Genomic DNA, 13,186 nt, shown 5'->3' with positions numbered 1-13,186 from the left:
TTTACTCTCAAACCTCATTATCAATCTTCATTTTCTTAATCCATGTTCAAACTTCACATTTAAACTTCCATTGGAGATGTCACATTTCAAACTTAAATGTGAAGTTTGATAATCATATACTGCTCTTGTTGGATTCTGATCAACTGGGTTCCTTTCCTTGTCCTTCTCACTGCAACTATGGAGTTTTCCTCGTTTTACACATGTGCGTGTTTTAATTTATCGTCCAAAATTAAAACATAATTTCTTTATATTATACTCGTGACTTTAATTCTTAATCCCACAAAAGAACTGGTAAGTGATCAACATAAATTTCAATGTCTAACAACACAACATTAAGTCGTTTTATGTATTAAAATCGTTATAAATTGGATAAAAAGTATGAAATTGTAATTTTTTTAGCTATATTGAGAATATGATATATATATATATATATATATATATATATATATATATATATATATATATATATATATATATATATATATATATATATATATATATATATATATATATATATACACTAAAATATAACATATATGGTTTTAGTTTATATAACTATAATATTATGTATCTTTGCAACTTTTGAGAGCAATTATGTCATTTCATGGCTTGATAACACTATAAGCTGCCTAAAAACATCTAAATCATTTAATTTTTGTTCTATTGAGAATATAATATATTCATAACAACATCACACGAATGTATTTACATAATTTAACAGGTATATATTTATCCTAAACAACATCACATGAATGTATTTAGATAATTTAACAGGTATATATTTATCCTAAACAACATCACACAAATGTATTTACATAATATAACAGGTATATATTTATCCTAAACACCATCACTCGAATGTATTTACATAATTTAAAAGGGATATATTTATCCTAGAAACTGGTCATGGCGTCCTTGAAGAAGTTTTAAGAAGAAGAATCAACTGCCACGTTTGTTTACATGTATAGACGACTGAATCTGGAAGTATAATGGATCATAAGTATCGCTTTAAGGGATTAAATAGCCTTGAAATGGATACTTTTGATCCATTATATATCAAGATTCAGTCGTCTATAGTCCTCCCATGAGTCCCAAGTTCTCCCGTCGTCAAATCATTAATATTTTCCTATTTTGAAGTGTAGAAAAAGATGTCGACTTCAGATTGGAAGAAACAGAAGACAGTAAGTGATGAATATGGTTTATTTTGACGTTATTTAGCCGGGAATTATGTTATTTAACCGATAAAGCAGGATTTGTCGGCGTATCATTTGGGGATGTTTTTGACTAGATGTCACGTACCATATTTATGTATCTAATTGATTTATTTCTTATTTTATTGATTATTTTCACAATTTTCATTCATATTTTAAATGAAACCAGCTTTTTTGGCCTTTATTTCGGCACTGTTTGGCCGGTAAAATCGTAGGTTATGGGTGTTGCTTGGGGTTTCAAAACTTTGATTTTTCAGTTTGTAAATTTAATCCAATATTTGAAATAACTGTTTTGTTACGGAAATATGTCGTGTTTTGTTCCATTTCAGTCCCACTTTTGACAGGGTTGTAGGGTAGACCCTAGCCCACCTATGGTGGATAGGTAAATCTTTGTTGCTTTCGTAGTTTGTTGGGAGAGGTTTGGGATAACTAGAAAATAGAGTAATAAACGTCAGAAATTGGCTGTTTTTTCACTGGAATTATAACCATATGAGGGGCCTTTGTATTTCAGGGGCCAGTTCCTCCCATGTGGAATAAGAATTTACATCAACTAACTAATCTTTCCCCCTTAACCTAACTTACAACCCCTGCCCTTACCTACTTACCTAATGAGGGGGGGGGATGCTGACGCCCCCCTGCGACCCCCCCTCACACTGTCGTATTCTAAGTTAGACATAATAATACATACATGTGGCCGCTATCATACATACACCCCCACTGGAATTATAACCGAATGAGATATCGATGAATTCACTAGTTTTGTAAAGGCTTGTCCCAACAATCTACATACTAGGACCACTTTGCGCATGAATGTCGGAAACGTGAGAATAGCCAACAAGAAACGTGTTGGAACACCGAGAAAACCCTAATTTTGTGCTTGGCATTTCATACGATGTCAAATAACTGAAATTTCACTCGTTTGTCCTAACGTTCTACATACTGTACTAGGAACACTCGACTGACACAGGTGGGAACCTTGGGGTTTGGGTGTGGTTAAATAGGACTAAACGTGATTATTTAACCCTTGTGAGATTTGTAAAAGGCCACTGAACCTAACAAACCCACCTGACCTAACCGAATAGTTCCCAGGTTACAACCCCCTAGGCGGGGCAAGCCCCCCCCCCCCCCCCCCCCCGATCCCCTTCCCAGGTCACAACCCCTTGCCAGATTTGTAAAAGGTTATAGAACCTCACAAACCCACCTAACCTAATAGTTCCCAGGGCATAACCCCTCGCCTGGGGCAAGCCCCAGACCCCCTCCAGGTCACAAACTAAAACGGAATAAAAAATAAATCCTTACATTATGTTAAAGTGAATCACAAATAAATCTCTCTCCTACACAATAAAATGGTGGGCAGCACTAAATTATATCTTAACCACACTGTAATAAAAATATTACTTGGGATTACCTTTATGTGCATTTTTTACGGCAATTGTGGTTCCTGCATCTCCTATTATACACGATCGTCCTCAAAGTATCAAGCTGACCGATATGAGTAATAAATTCAACCACATTGCGCAAAGGAAAACTACAGTATAGGATATACGTCTGTCCATCTTGGAGGTTAGCGCTGGGAAGGCCGACCTCGCTCAGATCAATCTTGGGTCGCGGGTGGGTTAAAAAGTTTGAAATCACACGGCCAACAAAAGCAGGCCTACAAGCGCACGGAAAAGAAAGGTTGGTTTGGTTGAGCTGATTGACACAGACTTAATCCTCCTAAACATCTTAACTAGATGTTGCCTACCCTAACCTTTGGTTGTATATACAGGTATAACAAATTAGTTTGTTCCGTAACTGGAATACAAACCACACTACTTAATAGGGGTATTACTTTTGGCGTAGCTGAAATGACGAGCTATTAATTTTCAATATTAATCTTACCCGATGATCATGTAGCTGTCAACTCCGTTGCCCGACAGAAATCTACGGTCGGGATACGCCAGCGATCGCTATCCAGGTGGGGGTGTACTCAACAGCGCCATCTGTGGTCAGGTACTCAAGTACTTCTTGTCAACAAGAACTCAATTTTTCCTCTGTCGTGCCGCCGGCAAGACCTACTTGGATACGCTGTTGATTTTGGAGTCTTTTGTTCACGATTTGGTGATGTATTTGCTCTAAAGTTTAGCCTTCGCTGTTCAGGAAGCTTTATCCTTAGCTTAGCAAGCTTTTGGAATTAATTTGATTTATTGGTTAACGAACTTTGCTTAATTTTGGAATTCCCCCTTGACTACTTCTAAATTCAAGATGTCTGACCATTCCCAAGTTCCTAAATACAGGCAGTGTAGTGTTAGGACTTGTACTAGGCGTCTTCCGAAGGCCTCTATAGATCTTCACACCGTATGTTCCAATTGTAGGGGTAAATCCTGTCAATTGGAAGATCGATGTGGGGAATGTGCTGGGCTTTCGGAATTCGATTTTAACGAATTCCTTAGATATGCACGTAGGTGAGAGAAGGAGAGAGATAGGAGGAGTTCTTCTCGCTCTGTGGATTTTTCCTCTCCCCATGCCCCTCAACCTTTTCCTTCCCCTGTGGTGGTGACTCCCGAACCTGCTACGAGTGCTCAGCCTGCAATGGCTGATATGTTGCGTGCCATTCAGGCTCTCGGTGAGAAGGTGGAGTCGTTGGTTAGTGACCGCAATCAGCTCTTGGCAGATGTCAGAGAGCTGAAAGCGAAGAGTGCAGTGGGAAGTGTTAGTGCTAGTGATGTGCATAGTGTCAGTGTCAGTGTTGCGCATGAGGGTACATCTGTGCGTGCCAGTCGTCCTCCCAGTCCGGGACCTCTTGCAAGCTCCCAAGCCCAGGGGAGAAGCAATGTCGAAGGACCAAAGGGTTCGGCAGGCCTTGATCGGCGCACGGATGTATCCTCAGTGGTTGCGGACGTATCTGTTAAGGATCGTCCCATCCACATACAGACGAATGAGCCCTTACATTCCTCGTCTGTGGAAGAAGTTTCCAGGAGGAAACGGTGGACCAAGGTCTCACGACCGCTCAAACGTAAGGTCCCTTCCGAGCTAGTCCAACGGCCCAGGTGTAGCCACTGGGTCAGTTCGGACTCGCCACAGTCATCTGATGACTGCACACCTCCCAAGAGAGGTAGAGTGGTCCCTCAACAGGCTACTGCTCCGTCTGTTGTTGCTCCAACCACAGTAGACCCTAAGTGGTCCATGCTGCAGACTATGCAGTCTCAGCTTGCGGCATTCATGCAGGAGTATCATGCCGAGAAAGTTAACACCTCTCCTGTTAACCTACAACCCGCAGAGGTTGTGCGCTCAGCAGATACTGCGGCTGCCTGCTCCCACACCCCACCTGTGAGAGCTCCTCCACCGATGCGCAGTCCTCCCTGCCAGACGCATGTTCTTGCTGCACCATCTGCTAACATGCGTGAGCTGCCGCATCAGGAGTTGCCGGGTTCCAGCACTATGCGGCATTCTCCTCAGCCCATGCAGCATGCTCTGCATACCTTACAGCATGCTCCGCATACCATGCAGCATGAGCCGCATACCTTACAGCATGCTCTGCATCCCATACCGCATGCTCCTCAGACCACCGCAGCCCCTCCCACACAACAGCCCTCTGCTTTTGTTGTTGCCAGCTCGCAGACTGACCAGCAGAGGCATGATGTTGGATCCGCAGGTACGCATGCACCCGTTCTGCAGGATTCAGCCGTTCAGCTTGCTGCTCTGCCTTTGCCACTCACAACTCAACTTTCGGATGATGATGTATCGGATGATGAAGCTGCTCATCTGGATGATCCTCACTCTGATGTTGAAGGACACAAGTCTTCGCCACCTTCCTTAGACTTTCGCAAAGTCCTTGCCTTGTTCAGGGACTTGTATCCTGAGCATTTTGTGTCTGCAACCCCTCGTTCTCCTCCCTCCGAGTTTGCTCTGGGCATGCAGTCTGCTGCGCCTGCCTTCACCAAGCTTGTTCTCGCCAGATCATCTAGGAGAGCTTTGAGGGTTATGGGGGACTGGTTGCATTCCAAAAAGCAACTGGGAAGGACCTCTTTTGTGTTTCCTCCTCCCAAGCTTGCTTCTAAGTCGAGCGTCTGGTATGCTACGGGAGAGGAACCTGGCTTGGGGGTTCCTGCCTCTGCCCAGGCCGACTTCTCAAGTCTGGTTGACTCTCCCCGCAGGTTGGCTATGAGACGTTCGAAGATCTGCTGGTCCTTTTCCGATTTAGATCATCTGTTGAAGGGAGTCTTTCGTGCCTTCGAGATATTCAACTTCCTCGATTGGTGTTTGGGAGCCTTAAGCAGGAAGACTTCCCCTTCAGATAAGGACTCGGCCATGCTGATCATGTCTAGCATGGACAAGGCAATTCGGGATGGGTCTGGTGAACTTGCGGCTTCATATGTATCAGGAGTCCTCAAGAAGAGAGAACATCTTTGCTCCTTCTTATCTGCTGGTATCACTCCTTGCCAGAAGTCAGAGTTGTTGTTTGCTCCTCTCTCCAAGTGTCTGTTTCCGGAGGAATTGATTAAGGGGATGGCTGCCTCACTTATCCAGAAGGATACTCATGATCTGATGGCTTCTTCTGCACGTAAGGCTAAAACCTTACCTTCCGTGCCTAGACCCTTCCGCCCTGCAGCAGTTGATACACCTGCTTCTAGGTTCATCCCGCCCTTTCGTGGCAGAACCTCCAGCAGAGGAGGTACCCGTGCAGACAGTCACCGTGGCAAGTCCAAGAAGGGTTCCAAGTCCGCAAAAGGCAAGTTTTGACTGCCTTCCTCTCCAGACAGCAGTAGGAGCCAGACTCAAGACCTTCTGGCAAGCTTGGGAGAGCAGAGGTGCAGACGCTCAGTCTGTGAAGTGGCTAAGGGAGGGATACAGAATTCCTTTCTGCCGCAATCCCCCTCTAGCTACATCTCCCATCAACCTCTCTCCCAACTACAAGGAGAAGGACAAGAGGCTAGCATTGCAACAAGAGGTGTCGCTCTTGCTACAAAAGGAAGCGGTGGTCATAGTCCGGGATCATCAATCCCCGGGCTTTTACAACCGTCTCTTCCTGGTAGCCAAGAAGACAGGAGGTTGGAGACCGGTGCTGGACGTCAGTGCTCTCAATGCTTTTGTCACCAAGCAGACGTTCACGATGGAGACGACGAAGTCGGTCATAGCAGCGGTCAGGCAGGACTGGATGGTCTCGTTAGACCTGAAAGACGCATACTTTCACGTCCCCATCCATCCAGACTCCCAACCTTTCCTAAGATTCGTCTTTGGAAAGGTTGTGTACCAGTTCCAAGCCCTGTGCTTTGGCCTAAGCACGGCACCTCTTGTGTTTACCAGACTGATGAGGAATATTGCGAAATTCCTTCACTTGGCAGACATCAGAGCCTCCCTCTATTTAGACGACTGGCTTTTAAGAGCTCCCACAAGTCGTCGCTGTCTGGAGAATCTCAGATGGACTATGGATCTGACCATGGAACTGGGCCTCCTGGTCAATTTAGAGAAGTCCCAGCTCGTTCCATCCCAGACCATTGTCTACCTGGGTATGGAGATTCAGAGTCGAGCTTTTCGGGCTTTTCCGTCGGCCCCAAGGATCAACCAAGCCCTAGAATGCATCCAGAGCATGCTGAGAAGGAACCGATGCTCAGTCAGGCAGTGGATGAGTCTAACAAGGACACTTTCATCGCTGGCCCTGTTCATCGAGTTAGGGAGACTCCACCTCCGCCCCCTTCAGTATCATCTAGCTGCTCACTGGATAAAGGACATGACGCTAGAGACGGTCTCAGTTCCTGTTTCCGAAGAGATGAGGTCTACTCTAACGTGGTGGAAGAACAGCATTCTTCTCAAGGAAGGTCTACCTTTGGCTGTTCAGACCCCCGACCACCGTCTCTTCTCGGACGCATCAGACACGGGCTGGGGTGCGACATTGGACGGACAGGAATGCTCGGGAACATGGAATCAGGAGTAAAGGACACTTCACATCAATTGCAAGGAGTTGTTGGCGGTTCATCTGGCCTTGATAAACTTCAAGTCCCTCCAGCTAAACAAGGTGGTGGAGGTGAACTCCGACAACACCACAGCCTTGGCTTACATCTCCAAGCAGGGAGGGACTCATTCGAGGAAGTTGTTCGAGATCGCAAGGGACCTCCTCATTTGGTCAAAAGATCGAAAGCTCACGCTGGTAACGAGGTTCATTCAGGGCGATATGAATGTCATGGCAGATCGCCTCAGCCGGAAGGGTCAGGTCATCCCCACAGAGTGGACCCTTCACAAGAATGTTTGCAGCAGACTTTGGGCCCTGTGGGGTCAGCCAACCATAGATCTGTTCGCTACCTCGATGACCAAGAGGCTCCCGTTGTATTGTTCTCCGATTCCAGACCCAGCAGCAGTTCTCGTGGATGCCTTTCTGCTGGATTGGTCCCATCTCGACCTGTATGCATTCCCGCCGTTCAAGATTGTCAACAGGGTACTTCAGAAGTTCGCCTCTCACAAAGGGACACGGCTGACGTTGGTTGCTCCCCTCTGGCCCGCGAGAGAATGGTTCACAGAGGTACTGCAATGGCTGGTCGACGTTCCCAGGACTCTTCCTCTAAGAGTGGACCTTCTGCGTCAACCTCACGTAAAGAAGGTACACCCAAACCTCCACGCTCTTCGTCTGACTGCCTTCAGACTATCGAAAGACTCTCAAGAGCTAGAGGCTTTTCGAAGGAGGCAGCCAGAGCGATTGCCAGAGCAAGGAGGACTTCCACTCTCAGAGTCTATCAGTCTAAATGGGAAGTCTTCCGAAGCTGGTGCAAGGCGAATGCAGTTTCCTCAACCAGTACCACTGTAACCCAGATTGCTGACTTCCTGTTACATCTAAGGAACGTAAGATCCCTATCAGCTCCTACGATCAAGGGTTACAGAAGTATGTTGGCAGCGGTTTTCCGCCACAGAGGCTTGGATCTTTCCACCAACAAAGATCTACAGGACCTCCTTAGGTCTTTTGAGACCTCAAAGGAACGTCGGTTGTCCACTCCAGGCTGGAATCTAGACGTGGTCCTAAGGTTCCTTATGTCATCAAGATTTGAACCGCTCCAATCAGCCTCTTTTAAGGACCTCACATTAAAAACTCTTTTCCTCGTGTGCTTAGCAACAGCTAAAAGAGTAAGTGAGATCCACGCCTTCAGCAGGAACATAGGTTTCACATCTGAAACGGCTACATGTTCCTTGCAGCTCGGTTTTTTGGCTAAAAACGAGCTTCCTTCACGTCCTTGGCCTAAGTCGTTCGAGATCCCAAGCCTGTCCAACTTGGTGGGGAACGAACTGGAGAGAGTACTTTGCCCAGTTAGAGCTCTTAGGTACTATCTAAGAAGGTCAAAACCTTTACGAGGACAATCAGAAGCCTTATGGTGTGCTATCAAGAAGTCTTCTCTACCAATGTCTAAGAACGCAGTTTCTTACTACATCAGGCTTCTGATTAGAGAAGCACATTCTCATCTGAAGGAAGAAGACCTTGCTTTGCTGAAGGTAAGGACACATGAAGTGAGAGCTGTGGCTACTTCAGTGGCCTTCAAACAGAACCGTTCTCTGCAGAGTGTTATGGATGCAACCTATTGGAGAAGCAAGTCAGTGTTCGCATCATTCTATCTCAAAGATGTCCAGTCTCTTTACGAGAACTGCTACACCCTGGGACCATTCGTAGCAGCGAGTGCAGTAGTAGGTGAGGGCTCAGCCACTACATTCCCATAATCCCATAACCTTTTTAACCTTTCTCTTGAATACTTTTTATTGTTGTTTTTGGGTTGTACGGTCGGCTAAGAAGCCTTCCGCATCCTTGTTGATTTGGCGGGTGGTCAATTCTTTCTTGAGAAGCGCCTAGGTTAGAGGTTGTGATGAGGTCCTTTAGTATGGGTTGCAGCCCTTTATACTTCAGCACCTAAGAGTCGTTCAGCATCCTAAGAGGACCGCTACGCTCAGTAAGGAAGACGTACTTAATAAAGGCAGAGTAATGGTTCAAGTCGACTTCCTTACCAGGTACTTATTTATTTTATGTGTGTTATTTTGAATAACTAATAAAATGAAATACGGGATACTTAGCTTCTTTGTTAACATGTATGCTGGTCTCCACCCACCACCCTGGGTGTGAATCAGCTACATGATCATCGGGTAAGATTAATATTGAAAAATGTTATTTTCATTAGTAAAATAAATTTTTGAATATACTTACCCGATGATCATGAATTAAAGAACCCGCCCTTCCTCCCCATAGAGAACCAGTGGACCGAGGAGAAAATTGAGTTCTTGTTGACAAGAAGTACTTGAGTACCTGACCACAGATGGCGCTGTTGAGTACACCCCCACCTGGATAGCGATCGCTGGCGTATCCCGACCGTAGATTTCTGTCGGGCAACGGAGTTGACAGCTACATGATCATCGGGTAAGTATATTCAAAAATTTATTTTACTAATGAAAATAACATTTTTTAACGAAGGTTTACTACCCAGACTGCTAGTTAGCGGGGGTAGGGGAGGGTAGCTTGCTACCCCCCCACACACACCTGTGCTTGAGCTCACTTTGTTCTTGGCTCGGATGGTGGTCGGACGTGTCCGCTCTCATCCTCGCCGTCATATTGGCAGCCATTAAAATATATTGTTATTACTGTATATCTTAGTTAAGAAGCTGGAAGGTTAGGGATAATCCCAAAAAATTAAAGTTCCCATAATGGAGCTTCCTGACCAATACTACTGTATTTCAATCTTTTGTGATTCCATTAAATAGGAAGTACAGTAGAGCAATGGATTTTTGATAGTACAAATGAAGCATTAGTTTTTATCGGTTTTGAGTCTGCTTTTACGTGGATTGGGTTAGACATGAAATTAATTCTTATCTGGTATAGGTCTTCATCAGTAATTTTTTTCATGAAAGTTTTCCCAGAAGTAGAAATTACTGCAGGTCTTCGTAAGTTTATAATTTAATATGTAATTAATGCTTTTCAGTGTGAAGTTGACGTAGATCCAAAGGCACTCTTCACAGAGATGGTGTACTTGAAAACATGCTTACCTAGAATAAAGCTGGAACCTTTTGGAGAATTGTGCAGGTTGGTGAATTTCTATTGTGTCATTAGTAGTTGTTCCGTAACCGAAATACAAACCACGCTATTTACATTGGGTTTAGAAATGGCGAGCCATTAGAATTTAACGAGGGTGTATTACCCCCGGGCTAGTTAGCGGGGGGGGGTGTAGGGGAGTGGTAGCTAGCTACCCCTCCCACCCCCTCACACACCGGTGAAGCTCACTTTCACTTTTGGCTCGGACTGGGATAGACGTCTCTGTCTTGGTCCTCGCTTGGCAGCCATTGTTTGTTTTGTCTTTACTTAATCACTTACTTTTCTTTTACTTCAATATATATGTAAACAGTTTTCATGTTTGTATATATATTTGAGTATAGAAATCAGTAAGTTTCCTTTTCAGAGTTGTGTGTGTAGTGTACGATATCTCCGTGGAGCCCTCGGCAGTTTAGGCCACCATGGTGTAATTTTATGGGTTGCGGTCGAGTTTGACTTCGGTCTTTCTCTCTCTCTCTCTCTTGAGGTCGTTCACCCTTTTACTACGTTTACTACGCCCCTTGTAGCTTCCTTCCCGTGTGGGGGAGTTGCTACGCCGTACGTTTTGTCTCAATTAGTTTATGAATCTAATTGTATTTGTTAATTTTTCAGCTTGTAGAAAGATTCCTTGTGGGGTTTTCGTTCTTTCTTTAGTGTTCATTCATTTTTAAATTACATAATTACATAGTTTCATAATTATAATTGTTATAATTCTGTTTTGGTTACAGCTCTCCTTCCGTGAGTGTAAGTGGTTGTGAGGGCACGTGCCTGTTGTGTAATTCTTGTTCCTTTCCCTCGGGATTCCTCTTCGGAGCCTTACCAGGGGAATGAATGTGTACTAATGATTTTTGTTTTATTTTTTTACAGTTACCGATCTACTTCGTTTCTGTAATATGGCAACGTTGTGAGCTGTCTTGTTGAGGCCTGGGGATTCGGCTGTTGCTGCCTCCCCTTTGGCTTTTCGTCAGGGGCGTGTCTCCTTCTACTGGAAGTACTCCCGTGACGTTTGACAGCTCTCCAGTTCATTTTAGAACTCTTGTGGGTAACTTTCCTTCCGAGGGAAGTTTTTTCCTGTCCAGGCTTGAGTTTTTCCCCTTTTTGGGGGGTTCTTCTCTTGCCTTTTTTTGTGCGACTATGCTCTTGGTGCTGAGCGGTCGCACCTGCAGTTTCGCTCAAGGGGCTGGGCAACTGCAGGAGCCCCTCTTCGGAGGATTGCTCCTTTTAGGTCACTGGCTGACCAGTCTCTTCTACGAAGTGTTTCTCTTTCGTTCGCGAGAGAGTACACTCATAGAGACTCCTCTTCTGAGGATTCTTCTGCTGCTGTTGCTGTTGGCCTCCTTCGCCGTAAGGCTCACCGTCCGCCTCGTCGTAAGGGCCTCTCATCTCCCTATAAGGGTGCTAGGAGGCACCTTTTTGAATCTCCGTATGCAGCCTACAACTCCTTCTTCTTGATCTTCCGTGGACAGCAGTCTGACCTCGTCTTCCGACGGGCAACGGTCTTCCCTACGGACTACGGTCTTCCGACGGACATCAGTCTCCTGGCGGACAGACAACAGTCTTCCGACGGACATCAGTCTCCCGACGGACAACGATCCCTTCGGGGCAAAGGGTTGCCTCCCACGGGGGTTCTTCCCTTGCGTGTCAGGATTCCCCTGCGCGCCCTTCTGGTCTCCTGCTCCTGCTCAGTGTTAGCGCACAGGCGCTCTCCTGCTCATCAGCGCTTTCCTGATCGCTAGCGCTCTCCTGTTAGCCAGCACTCTCCTGTTCGTCAGCGCTCTCATGATGATCATCTCTGCTGTTCCTGTTGGTTCCTGTTACGCGCCCTGTGCGCCCACGTTCGCTCGCGATCTAGAACTTCGGTTCAGGTCTGGGTCAAGGACTCTTCTTCTACGCGCAGGCTTCCACGCGTTGCCTTCTGCTCGTCAGCGATCACCAGCTCACCAGCGACCTTAGACGCGTCAACGTTCACCTGCTCGTCAGCGATCTCCTACGCGTCAACGATCACCATCGATCTGCCACGCGTGTCAGTTCCCCGGAACACCATCAGTAGCGATCTAGCGCTCGCCTGCTGTGGACCACTATCTCCGGTAGCTGAGTCTTGCCGTAGATCTTCCTCCTGCTCGCCAGCGCTCACCTTTACTTCTGTCCTTCTGTGCGCCAGCTTTCTTCAATTGCCAGCGCACATCTGCACGCCCTTCTTTGCCATGCACCAATGGGCGCCAACGGTTTTCTGACCATCTAGGATCGCCTGATTAACAGCTTGCCTCAGTGCTCACCTTCCTGATGCACCTGCGCACCTTCTGTTAGCGCGATGCGCGCTAACCATCACTAGTCTTTCTTGCGTTGGCAATCGCCTACGCGCCCGCGCGATTCTTCACCTGCGCGCTAGCGTTTTGTTAACGCACCACCATGTTGGGGAGTTCCTAGGGCGTTCATGCCACAGGAAGTGTTCCTCTATTTCGCAAGCCTATCAAGCGATCTCTCAAACGGCTGAACAGATGGCAGGTAAGGCATCCACCCTCAACTATCCTCTTCCATCCTAGTCCTGACCAAACAAGCATGAAATGGCATGACTTTCCTTTTGAAGAATAGAGGATATCCATCACATAGGTTCTTGAGTTTGGGTACAGGACCTAGAGCCCAACCTTTCACGAATTCAGATCCTTCCTCATCGATTTCCTACGAGAAGTGACCAGTAGGAACTGGAATGACTTGCCCCTGGGTTCTGGGAGGGCACTAAAATTCCTCCTACATCAGAAGGAGTGAGAGTTTTGAAAGACAATCAAACATCCTTCCTTACAGGTCAGGATACTTAGAGATTATCCCAAATTTGTGCTCATGAGATTGTTAAGAGGAGTCCTGGGTGGTCACCTGTCCCTATTACAGGTAAGGCAAGCTTGTGGGAACTTCCCATCTTGTGGACTGGCCACACACAGAAAGAACG

The 13,186-nt window shown here is 46.0% G+C and overlaps 1 long non-coding RNA gene across 2 annotated transcripts in view; it reads left to right on the top strand.

The window, feature by feature from the left end:
* The first annotated feature begins 973 nt into the window (after positions 1 to 973).
* The window catches only part of LOC137642298 (uncharacterized), a 41,925-nt gene continuing 29,712 nt past the window's right edge, over positions 974 to 13,186 (top strand). The window contains exons 1-2 of one of the 2 annotated variants that reach the window (XR_011044735.1): positions 974 to 1,181; positions 10,136 to 10,236. This is a non-coding gene — a long non-coding RNA (uncharacterized lncRNA). The remainder of the gene's footprint in view (positions 1,182 to 10,135; positions 10,237 to 13,186) is intronic. The other variant, XR_011044736.1, reaches the window with a different exon arrangement.

The sequence above is a fragment of the Palaemon carinicauda genome, chromosome 6, assembly GCF_036898095.1.
Source record: "Palaemon carinicauda isolate YSFRI2023 chromosome 6, ASM3689809v2, whole genome shotgun sequence".
Taxonomy (NCBI): domain Eukaryota; kingdom Metazoa; phylum Arthropoda; class Malacostraca; order Decapoda; family Palaemonidae; genus Palaemon; species Palaemon carinicauda.
The sequence above is the reverse complement of the archived record's forward strand: the minus strand, read 5'-3'. Positions and strand labels throughout refer to the sequence as shown.